Source organism: Puntigrus tetrazona, chromosome 16, assembly GCF_018831695.1.
Source record: "Puntigrus tetrazona isolate hp1 chromosome 16, ASM1883169v1, whole genome shotgun sequence".
Classification (NCBI taxonomy): Eukaryota; Metazoa; Chordata; class Actinopteri; order Cypriniformes; family Cyprinidae; genus Puntigrus; species Puntigrus tetrazona.
In genome coordinates, this window is record NC_056714.1 from 19,892,233 (window position 1) to 19,905,459 (window position 13,227).

The window sequence follows — 13,227 nt, forward strand, 5'->3', positions numbered from 1 at the left end:
TTTTCAGCATCATTAATCCGGTTTTAAATGTCACATACTACTTCAAATTCATTTTAATATTCAGAACTGACACTTCGTTTTAAATAATATGAATTAAGCAGCAAAACTGTATTGATGATAACAAGAAATGTTTCTTGGGCTGCAACCGGAGTATAATGTATATAATCACCTAACTATACAAAATATATTAAAATACAATGTTATTTTGCAGTAATATTTCACAATATTGCTGTAATGTTTTATGTACTTCCGAGTAAATAAATGCAATCGTGATGGGCATAAACATTTCTAAAAAATAAATAAATAAATAAAAAAACTCTGACATTACAGAAGAACAAAACTTCTTGAAAGTGTCCTCAGCCATCAGCCATTTTTCTGTGATGTTTCTTCCCTTTCGGTTCCTAAAGAATCACTTTTGGTCCAAAGCCGGAAGCTCTGCTGTGATTAATAGAGTTTGAACAATGAAATACTTCTCCCCAAAAAGTACAGACTTTTTCTTTTTCTCTTTTAGGTTTGCAAGCATGACCTCATTTTCCCCTTTTCCTCTTGATTCCACTTTTCCCAAAAAGGTTCTTATTCTCAAACTTTGCTCAATTATCCTGCAAAAATATCCCTTAATTCACTTGTGGGCCTGGAGAATGGCATGCTGAAGAGAAAGATTTATTCTCAGTAACAGCCAGAACTCTGAATTTCGGCAGCCGTGTGAGATGTAGCTGTAATTGAGATAACATAAGTGCTCATGAAAACCCATTTCCCATTTGCGGTATCTGTTCATCAGATATGCTGGGTTCACAGGAAAACGTATCGCGGTGTGGGAGTCTTATCACTGACGGGCATCGTTGGCCTCTGCTGGCCGCTCAAAGCAAACGGCAGGTGCTCGTATCTCTCCCACCTGATTTCCTGCCCATATTAATTCTACCCTCAACATGTCCGTCCAACGCCTCGGGGGCTTTTCTGCTCAATATGGACTCTGCCGTCTCAAATATTCTGTTAGAATGTAATGAAACACTTCAAAGCTCTCCATCAATTTCCTTATAAGTCGTTCATCACATGTGATTTGAATCATTTGTTGCTTGCATTTCACAAATGCTGCGTAAAATTCAAAAGGTGCAGAATTTATCCATGCAGGATCTGCCTGAGTTATTGCTGCTTAAAGTGATGCATAATCTGTCCACCAAGTCTATCACAAAACTACTATATCAGAATGTGTTTTTCTTTTAAAGAATACAGTATTTTCCCCTTTCTATAAATACAGTATTGTGCCGTACAAGCAATAGTGTCCCATAATAAAAAACTAAAACATTGTTTTATATATATCATATAATATATATAATACATATAGAATATTATTCATAATAATTTACAAATTTAAATATAAAAATATATATCTATTAGTGCTGCCAAATCATTAACATGTAACGATGTGTGTACTGTATATATTTATGTATTTATGTATGCACAAAACACACACACACACACACACACATATTTTTTGTAAACAAAATGTGATTAATCGCAATTATTTTAAATAATTTATTATTTAAAAAAACATTTTAATTGCCAAAAACATTTTTATTTTTAATGTATGATAACTATTTTTTCATTCATTTTAATTACAAAAACAAGACTTTTTGTCAAACAATATTATTTAATTTATTGCAACAATAATAAAAGTAATTTCATTTGCCAAAACATGTTTTTATTTTAAATTAAAACCACATAATAATGTCAAAAATAGCACATTATTTGTTCATTTTAATAGCCAAATAAGAAGTGCCCATTTAATGGAAGTGCAGTAAATATAGCTTCAAAATTCACCTGTTATCAAACCATCAGTGTCCTATTGATTTGGATAATAGATGTAACATGTCTCTTTAGGTGGGAAAAGCTCATCAAAATTCACCTCATGGGGACTAAGTGTTATATCTGCTTCAGAAAACAATGTGAAAAATTGAGAAAAATCTCCTGTGTGCTTCATGACTATTAGTATACACTGGAAATGTGCAGTTTCTCTTAGCAAGCCATTATCACATTCATGAGAACCCTGACATTTGTGAATATGTTGCCCTTTTGCATGCAAATAGTGGCTTTTCCTGCTTTCTTCACTAATATGTGGAAACATATTGTCTTGTGACCGCCTCAGTATCTGACAGACATGTGAAAGAGGGCCACTAGCATCTAAGAAGGTTTCTGCTGAAGGTCATCGGTTCCTGCGGCTGCCATCTCATCCCTGCTGTTCTGCAGTCAGCCTTTCATACAGATAATGATGACCTCTCAGACATCAGTGCATGTAGATAAAAGAGGATACGGAACTTAGAGCTTTGAAGCAAAACCTCAAGATGGTATTTTAAGGCACTATAGGTGTGCTTAAGACTGTTAAAAAAAAAAAGATGTCTATTATGTTTACCATAACTGCATACAGTAAGGATCAGATAAAATGTTAATTTAATATGTTTTTAATTTAGTCCTGTGACGCAAAGCTGAATTGTCAGCATCAACAGGTAAGTAGGAATTTATTTATTTAATCATTTATTCATTTATAGGAATTAATAATTGTATTCCGTAAGGACGCATTAAATTGATGAAAAGTGACAGTAAAGACATTTACGTTTCACAAATTCTACTTCAAATTATGCTTTTCTTTTAAGCATTCTATTCATATAACACCCCTGAGAAAAAAAAGTTGTTATGTGTTTCTAGAGCAGCAAATCAGCCTATTAGAATGAATTTTGAAGGGTCATTCGACACTGAAAACTGGAATAAAGATGTTAAAAATTCAGCTTTGCATCAAAGGTTTAATACTGTAATAGTTCACCATATTACCAAATTGCAGCCTTAAAATCACTACAAATCTTAATTATTTCAAACGTCTGGCTGACAGGGTGTATCTATAACAAGAATACAGTTTTAGAAGACAGTTGATGTTAACTTGCTGCTAAGCTAATAATGCAATAATTATACATATAGGCTACATATATTTTTAACTGATATACTAGGCAGCCTGTACAGTTCAGACCAGCCTTCACATTGCCTATAACGCCCATAATTGTACAAGCAGCCGTTTGTTTAAATACCCATATACAGATGCAGAGTGTGTATGTGGAGGCGCTAACACAATTCATCGCTGGTTCAAATCTCTCTCTGTCTACCCACTGACTCTCTGACTTATTTATGAGAGCCCACCAGGGTGTTCATGGGAAGGCATCAGAGGCATCCGTCACAGCTCTCCCGGTATCCACGCAGCGCCCATCGATTTCCACCTCTTGCGGCGGACACTCGCCATCAATCAATATGGTAACAAGTCTTCATTTCTGCTGGGAAAACCCGCTCTTTGACTTCAACAGCTGATGACAACCGAGAGCGGCCTCTGAAAGAAATCCGAAATTTAATCAATCTCATATTGCGGTTCTAAAAAGATATAATGATTTGTGTTTAATTACTTTTACTCAAATTAGTATTTGACGCTGCTTAAATGCAGTTACTGCTTTAATTGTTACGTAAAAAATAAATGTACCGAGCACGTAAACTGATCTGATGCATCTCTCAGAACTGACATAGGAACAAAAACAAGTCTGACCTTGAAAAAGTAGAGTCAATCTTAATATATTTGATATACAGTTTAGACCATATCTGTTCATTGTGGTTTCATCTTCTCTTCGATTCCAGCTCTGAACAGCGAGTGGATCGAAGGCCAGAGCGGATTATATTACTACATTAAAACACTTATATAACACATTCAGCAGGAAAAGCATAACAGTGAAAAACCTTGAAACCATTCATGCTGATTAGTACTGTAGCTCTATTGGTGTACATGAAAGCTGCTTTTTAGGTAAAAGGACAACAGCTGGAAAATACGGGATAATGTGAAGAAAGTGTGTGTTTTGGTAGATATATAGATAGATGGTTAAGGGTTGAAAAAACGTACTGGACATTTTATGTAATCTTTTTGTAAAATAGTTTTTGAGAGTGAAAAAGAACATATAATTTCCGGTGAAAACCCGTAAATTGGCATTCCCAGAATTCCCTGCGCACGCTACATTTCGCATTTTCGCGTGTTTTTTTCGTTGCAATTGCCTAACTATGGACACGTTCACACGGCAGAACACGGCTGTCGGTCCCGTGGTTATGATCGACGACCGTGTTTTCACTGGTGTGCGTTTCGAAACGTCTCGTTCGCACAGCGGACGGTTACCGAAGTAATAACAAAGATGGCGACGTCCGTAAAACCGGAAGTCTTGCGACTTTCTGACGCGACGAGAATCCAAATCGAGCCTCCGGTGAAAGACTGGCACGATCTAAAACTTTCGGATGACACGAAAATATTTTCCCCGTCATTGTAAGTTACCGAAAACACACGAGAAAACATTCACCACATGGCAGACGCGCGTTTGCTCAATTAGTTGCCAAGTCCTGCTCCGTTCAAGAATACCGTTGTGACTCCTGAAAATTTAGTAACAATGTTCTTGTCACAGCCGTAAATAACGTGTGAACGCAACCGTATTAAAGACTCAAATACAGGATTGATAACCGTATTCTACTGCGGTGTGAACATGGCCTCTATTCTCAGCCTTTTCCTTTACGTTCATTGTGATTGTATGTTGTCTAATGTTAAATGAATGTTTATTATTTTTCATAATTTCGCTGTTTTTTTTTAATGTGTGTAACCATGGCGGTGTTTCAGAGTATTACAAAGGTACAGAACTTCAATAGGTTGGTAAACTAGTGTGTATTGTCCTTAGCCTACATCAGTTACCCTAACGAAATACGTTTTTTTTAAATATAGCTAAATTTAAGTCAAATCCATGAATCCTAAAATTACAGTATATGGTAAAATTCAGCTGCCGGTTTTGTTTTGTTTTTCGCTATAGCTCTACTTTAAACCCAGCAAAAACTGTATCATTTGACTATATTCTTACGCAAAGTTATTGTGTATAAATATAATTTAAGTAAGACTAAACAACAGGTGCTTTTCTGTAAATACACTAAATATCACATAAATTATGTTTGTGTTTAAGCATGTTTCCTCAAAACCTAACTAAGCATTTATGCCAACGTACTTTTGCTATTTAATGCATTTCTCAATGTGCATAAAGTAAGCATGTTAGAGTACTAATATACTGTCTATATATATATTATTAGTAGTAGTAGTTCAAGCGGTTTTTGTTTATTCTTTCTTTTTTATTTTTAAGTTTTAGTTTTTAGTACCTTGAGTTAAACTTGTTGAAATAATTTTTTTGCAATTAACATTTATTTTGGTTTCATTGTATTTATGACATTAGTTTTTTTTTATAGGATTAGCTATGTTAATCCTATAATTAACTGTTAATGTTTTTTTTAAGAAGATTGCTGAGACGTATTGAAAATGGGTATTTTTGCATATTATGTTATCTTTGCCTTCATTTTTATACAGCAAAAACTGACTTTCTGTATGAATAAATCACTCCCTGCATGTGACATAAAGGATTTGGTATGATCCATTCCTCCCCTGTCTCAGTGGTTTGGTCTGTATTCAGAAGGTCAGATTACTCTGTGTGTGTCTCATCCTGCACACAGATGCGCATTACTGTGACCGGCTGCATAAACTCATCAGAGACGTCTGCGCACGAGAGACCTGGGACATGGAGAGAGCTTCGTTCTGAGAGTAAGAGTGAGTCCCAACATTTCTTTCTTTCTCTCTTTCATGCATGTTTAGGGAATGATGCAGCAGCACCTGCATGCTCTGACACAGTGTCTTTAACATCTGGATGATACAAGAGTTCATGCATTATGATTACAATGCATAAAGTGGTACGACTGATGTATTTATAGGGACTGTTGGGTGTTGTGGTGGGTTTTGCATGATGTTCAGAGACTGGACAAATAGTCTGTAGTCTGCAGTTGTATCAGATGTGCTCTTCCAAGTTTTGCTAGTGTTATGATTAATGAAAAGTACATATTACAAACATAATTTAACTTAACTTGGATGACTAGTTTTAGAAAAAAGTTAAAAATAAGTAACAATAGTACGAATACAATTGTCTTTAATTTCCAGAAATGGTAGTAATTTAAGACTTTTGCTTTTTAATTCATGTTTTTTAACTGATTATTAAATGACTTGCAAATGTATTATGATTTATTATATAATTTGCTTTTAGTGTGTTATTTATAACTCTTTTTTTTTTTTAACATTCTCCTTCCAAGATATGTTAGCTGTGACAAACTGTCTTGCAGTTCAGCTGTGAATGATGCTACCTTTTGATTTATACTACAAAAAACCCCCAAAAAGCTAAACGACGATATCTTTTAAAAGCGCCCGTCCTCTCATGTGAGGAGTCCCGTTTGAGACGCAGAAGATCTTCTCACAGAAACAAAACATCTTTACCTTGAGCGGTCTTAAATAAGCCCTGAGAGCAGTTTAAAGCACTGCAAAAATTGATTCCTGCATTGGTTTGAATGTCAAGAGTGATGTTCCCTGAGAACAACCGATATCGGAGATGAGCATTGCTAACAACCCTTTTTTATCTTGAACTGTGTGTTTAAAATAAAAAAAAATGACTTATTTGTTATGGACACAAAACGTTTAAAAATGACCTAAAATATCCTCATAATGCATATGCCATTGCTAAATGTTCCGCCTGCTGAGTTCAGATGGAGATATTTTTGTCATTGCATTAAAAAACCAGTTTTTCCTTCAATGTTAAAGAAGGACATGCGTGTCGTCAATCTCCTACTCTAGGGGGCGCTCTTCATCATAGATGTGCTTTTTAGAAAACTTTCCAGCTTTTAGTGAGAGTCAAAAAACAGCATGAGACTTCGAATCAGTTTTTTTGCGTGTCATCAAAGACTAAATATTGAAGAAGCTGTCCTGGGTGGGGCTTTTAAATGCACCTTATATGGATAAAACATTAAATTGCAGAGGAAAGTGGGAAATGGAAAATGTATTTTACTCTATAGCAGCCTGTGGAAGAATGATATTTGTAAAATTTAGGATAAATCTTTGCAGCGCACCAGTTTTATGCTGATAATGATGTAGCGGTGCATTGAAGTCTGACATATTGCTCTGCTTTTCTGGTAAAATCAATGTAAAGTGTAGCCCGTGAATATTAAGCGGTACAGTTTAGTATTCTTTGACATGTTAGTTCAGATTAAATATTCAGAGAATCCACCAGAGGATTTGATTTATCTATAATGAACATAACCTTCCTCTCGGTTCATGAAGAACATAGACACCCTGACAGTCATGTTTCAGATAATAAATCTCACTCGTAATAAGAGCCTCGGAGTAGGACAGCCGTTATAGGTGCTCATTTTATGGTGAAGTGTTAAGGTAGAATTTCTTTTCTTTAGAAAGCCATTTCCTTTTCTTGTGACACTAAAATGACAGCTGCTTTATCGACTGTTCAAGGCTAAAATATCATTTGTTCCACTTTAAGATCAGTTATGATCCTCATTGTTTTTCTTTTGTGACTTAAGTGCGTTGTGTAAAAATAAGATGTGTATTTAGAATGTTGTTCTGTATGTATTGTATTGTGTATATATTTGCAGTAAAAATTTTGGGGTTGGAAAATAGCTATATTTATTAGAATAAAATATTGCATTAGCATAACTATATTTTCTATTTTATTTTTTATGTGATTTACACACAAAAATATGGATTCTTTGATTAATAAATTCTTAGGAAAACAGCATTTTTACGTTTGTAACAATGTAAAAATATTTACAGCACAGTCAAATTTGACAAAATAAAAAAAATTTTGTCCTAGTTAAATATAACATTTTCTTTCTTTCTATATATTACTGATTTTTTTTTTGTTGGTATAATTATATTTTTTCAGGCTTCAGATTTCAAAAGCTTCAAATTCATATTCGTATGAGATAAATGTCATGTCCTCGCACAGCATTTTTTTTTTTCTATTTCTCTAATTGCACGGGGGACCTTTTCTCATCTCTTAGTGAAATTAAAATTCTGCTCCATTCCCTCTGAAAGACACAGTCACACGAAAAAAACGAACGTCATGACAGCTGGTCTCTCTCAGATTCTTTGAAAATGAAGGTTTCACCAGTGTTGACAGATCACTTATTTACAGCACATAAAAAAATAATGAGAAGATTTCTAATTAAAAGTATGGCTCCGTTCCAATACCAAGTGGGCTCCCTTGCACAAAGAAATTTCTCTCAGTCCACCCTCTTGTATACGTTATTTCAAAGAACTCGCCGCGATGCATTCTGGGATTATCGTCTCCATGAAAGATGCATACAAGCGCTTCCTAAATTTGATTAGAATTAAATATCACACTCTTGGAACATACTAAAAATAGACAGCTCGCTGGGATTTGGAACGGAATGACTGTGTTTGTGTTGTTTGTTTTGAAAACTGCAATAATGATTTTTTTTTTTCTGTATGTACGGCATTATTGTCAGCTCACAGTATTGCGTAACAGTAAATCCTAAATCCAAAGAAGCCGGTTGGAGTCCTCCAGGTGGTAGGAGCTTTACTGGTTCAGGCTACAGCGATATATCATGCAGCCACACTTCATTTATGAATTAATAGTGCGCTGACGCAAACTAGTCAATGATTTATGGGACAGACGGAAAAAGCAAAAATATCCAGACTTTTGTGTGGGACTGCATAAAAAGTATTCTAAAGGTTTCTTTTTCATGAGGAGAAAACATCTAAGCTCTAAGTCTGTTAGTGATGGCACTAATGCTGTAAACACGGCGGTGAACTTCAGTCTCGTTTAATTGCATTATGTGGTTTTGTGCATGGTTGACGCTGATGCTGTTTTTTGCAGCCGATTTCCCCTCAGCAATCCATAAAAATATCTGTCTTTTTAATGCATAATTATTTCACATAAAAAGCAACAGATATTAGACGGATCGTTGGCGAGGAATTTTCAGGCATGCTGCGAAGCCCTAGCTATTCTAAAGTCTTGGCACTTAGGATTTATAAAACAATGCTCAGTAAAAAATGTATTCATTATTGGAATTTTAAAAACAATCCTGCACCTAGTAATATAGTTCATTAGACTGTAATGTTTTTTTTTTTTAAAATCCATTTCTTATTTTATAATTCAACTTCATGTTCATATTATTAGGGCGGCCTTGAAAATGAGAGGCTCTCTTAACTATGGGCATACCATTCATTAGCTCACTATTTTTTTTTTTTCTGCCGTTAACAGTTTTCAGATTGCATAATATTTAACAGTTATTACAAGCAGCTTATGGCGCTGGGCATCCGGTGAAATATTTAAATTCACAGTGTAAACAGAAGTACAGTGCCGTCTGTAGATTATGGAGGGATTTGCTCTTCTAAGCCCTACAGTAGTAACACAACTGACCCTTTCAGCCTGGTTCATCATGCGTTTCTGTCGTGTTTCATGTATTAAAGGAATAGTTCACCCAAAACAAAAAAATCTGATGAAGAATCAAAGTTGCAAATTTACATTTTTAGTTGTGTTTTTCCTTTTAACATGTAAAACAGAAAAAGACTCGCATATGTGTGATCGATGGGCCAATTTGTAGGGACTTTTTGGTTGCTCATCTGCTTTTAAATGTTTGTGTGCTTGTATTGAATCAGTATCAGCATTAATAACATTATTCACTCCCGACATGCCAGTTTCAGACTTGGCAAATTTTATGTAACATGTGCAATGACAAATAATTTCGCTGATTTTTGCCTTGCAGATGACAAAATGTTCGGAAGACCGCGTCTTAGTGGTGCACAAATGGCACTCTTCCTTTTTAAATGCACAATACGTCCAGCTCTTGACAGTCAATGTGATAAACATGACAAACTACTGGCAAAATCCACATTCACATGACCGACACAAAAGCGGGAATGAAATGCTCTTATAGGACTGAATCTGTGCTCTGTTGTATCGAAATGCGTCCAGCTCTCAAGATTAAATTTACCTTGGAACAAAGTCATTTTAGAGCACTGCCTCCTGAGGCATTTGTCTCTGTCAACATAATATAATTTTGTGTAATGACTCAGCAGAATAAATCCAGAGTTGGACTGACAGAGTCCCACCTTGCCAAGAGCTCAAACAATCACATCTGTGTTCAGAATGTAAATTGTAGGGAATAAAGCTGAAGCGCACACACACTTTTCTGCAAGAGTAAAGCACTGTTTATGTTCTATAGATTTGATCTCGTATTTACTTAATATTAAAGGAGTGTCACAGTACAAGAGCACATTTTGAACTTTATTATTATTATTAATATTATTTTAACACATTTTGATAGCCATAATTGGCTGGAGTCAGCCACGGGTCAAAAAAATGCAATTGCAAGTTTGAATTAATACTTTCACATCTGCCTCAGAATCGAGAGATACAAGAAATACAGAATATACAGAAATATAATCTCACAATTCTAAACTCGCATGTCTGAATTGTGTACCTTTTTCACATATTTTTAAATAGATATTATTTATGAATAATTAACTACGCAGCGAAAACAACAGCGAAGCACCACCTGTGAGGGAATTGCATCATGGGAAATCACGGGTCAGTGTAACGCTCTAGTCTCATTCTGTGCCAGCACAATTTAATAATTAATTCAAACAAGTGTGTCTGCTCAAATGGAAAGGTCTTGCAATGAATATCCTAATCAGGTCTCAGACAATCTATAGTGTTTCAGATATCACAACACACAACTTTGACTTCAGCTTTTCACTTACTCCATTTTAAAGAAAACAACATTTGGTTTCATGATGTCTTGTTTCCTTTGATGGAGTTGACCTGGTTTTTTTCATTCCTCAAGCCATGCGCAAACTATAAGACTAGTCACTCTTTCATGTTGTAAATATGTTGCCTGAAAAATCAAATTGCTGCCCACGTCTCAACCATAATTTTTCAGCTTTTTATCTTGTTCTGCGTAAATGGAAAAGCAACCAAGCTTTTCTTTCAAGTTCTTTGTTTACGTGTCAGGAATCAAGCTTAGCCGGACATTTGGAGATAAAAGCTAGGCCTCTTTTAGGAAGGAGAATGATCTCTATTCTGTGTTTTAGTTGTGCAAAGCACACACCAACATGACACAAAACAGACTATATTTTTAAGCACGCACAGGTTTAAAGCTTTAGCTGTAAAATCTGCAGGCTTACAACTGTTTAAACATCCAGAACACAAGGCTCACTTAAATAAGTTAAGTTTAAGCATGGGGCACAACATAACTCAAACATGACAACAGAATTAAAACTATTAAATCATTGAGGTTAACATTTGTTGTTGGCTATTTAGAATGGAAGAAAATGTATGTCAATCAATCGTCGTTGACAGAACTATCTGAATTGTTGCATAAAAAGCCAACTTTTATTGGTGCACATGCCACAGTAAATTTACCGATGAATCATTCTCTGAGATCAGAGGTTGCGTTTTACCATCATGAGAACCATTTGCCAATTAGCAATTATAACGTGTGTCCTGTTTTGTTTTTTTGTCTGTTTTATATTGAGGGGCCGAATCGCAGAATCCATTCGCGTTTTAAAATACCCCATTACGAATTACCTTTCATGCATTCAGTGTGTAACACAGCTCTAAGTGAATGAAAACATCCGGCAAAGCTTTTGAAAGTGCCTCGTGCGTAACATTTATGGGCGCTTCTCAGACGGAAGACTGCATATCTAGCCTGCCATATCATCAAACGTCGCTGAAGGTCATCTCAATCAGAAGGAACCTTAGTAGACAGACTTCATTTCGTGTTCTTCTTTCAGCTGAATTTGAAGGATGCATGGGATGTATCCACTGCAGCCTTCAGTCACCCACAATCCTTTGTACTCATTCCATTTTATGAAAATAAACTGACGAAAAAACAAGCAATTAATGAGCTTGTCTGAATTTATGAAAGTCAAAAATAATGTTTTCTGACATCAAATCATAGATGTTATTTTTTGTTTTTGTGTAAATTACTCTATAAACGGTAAACTGCCAATAACTCGTAGACAGCTGTGATTCACTATTGCAGCAATAGAAAGCCAAATAATTTAAAGCTTTTTAATAGAAAATGTTTTTTCAAAACTAACTTTTATTAGTATTTTCGTGTCGCGATGGTGAGGGTGAACAAGATACATTTGATGGTGAACAAATGTGATGCAGCCACGAACTTGTTTTAGCGTTTTTATGCCGAGGACGACTCTATAGCCTAGAAGACTCTGAAGGAGTATAAATCCTTCCGTTTGAGAAGCACCCATTGTCTCACAAAAGAAAGAATCGACTCTGAATCATAAGGTTTCGTTTTCAAAACTAGTCCCAAGCCATTTCATTTCGACGTCAAATTGAAACATTAGCATATTGCCCGCCCACTTCTTGGTCTTTTCGGTTTGTCTAAATGAAAATTTTAATTCGTTCTCTGCCACTAAGTGCTGTTTGTAACTTTTAAAAGCTCACAAACACCGCTTTAAATGAAATCGACCAATCACCGGAGGGGTTTGGAAAATAAATCCTTTAATGAATTTAACGTTTGGGAGTCGTTGAACAAATAAGGTAGAAATAAATGCATTTTTAAAAATGTTTTTCCTGTTTTTTGACCTTGCATGCATGTGGACCTGTTGCTTGGGACTTCCAAAATCAAAATATGATCCTTTCATAACCCACAATAGGGGCACTTTAACTTAAATCATTCACCACCGGTGCTAAATCATTAAAATCAGTAAAAACAATGCGATACTCAAAACACAGACGCAAACTGTGCCCTGAATATAATAGATATTTACGTAGTTTCCATGGATCTTATCATTTGCCAACAATGAACTTTATTCTTTAAACATTAAACACTCTTTTATGATGTCAACACCTCTACATTTTCCCAGTGAAAAATACTTTTAACTAGGCTTCCTTGAAACATTAATTGTGCATGCAGGCTGTGTGCGCTAATATATTTTATTGGTTTAATGGTGTTATGACATCAAGACTGTTTGCACCTGTCTCCCAAACATGCTTAATTGCTTTAGCAATTTTATATCACTGAGCATTGTAGCAATTTATAGATTTTAGCAACGGTTAAAAACTCTTGTTGATACAGTATGAATATAAAGTGGAATATTTATCTGAGTCTCTGAAGATACATTTTTGAGTTCATTCTGAGAACTGACTTTTGATTGCACATCTTGTCAAACCTAAAACCACTTTGAGGCGTTTAGATGAATCTAAGGACATGTGAAATCACTGGGGTGTATTTCTGAGGGGAAATGTCTAAGAAGAGTTCTTCTTTGATAATATGATAAAATATCCTTTTACCTATCTTATGGGT

At 35.2% G+C, this 13,227-nt stretch overlaps 1 protein-coding gene across 3 annotated transcripts in view; it reads left to right on the top strand.

Annotated features, from left to right (window-relative positions):
* Nucleotides 1-5,553: 5,553 nt before the first annotated feature.
* The window catches only part of oxr1a (oxidation resistance 1a), a 114,574-nt gene continuing 106,900 nt past the window's right edge, over nt 5,554-13,227 (top strand). For 2 of the 3 annotated variants that reach the window (XM_043261807.1, XM_043261810.1), the window contains exon 1: nt 5,554-5,647. The gene's annotated coding sequence lies outside the window, so the exon portion shown is untranslated. The remainder of the gene's footprint in view (nt 5,648-13,227) is intronic. The other variant, XM_043261808.1, reaches the window with a different exon arrangement.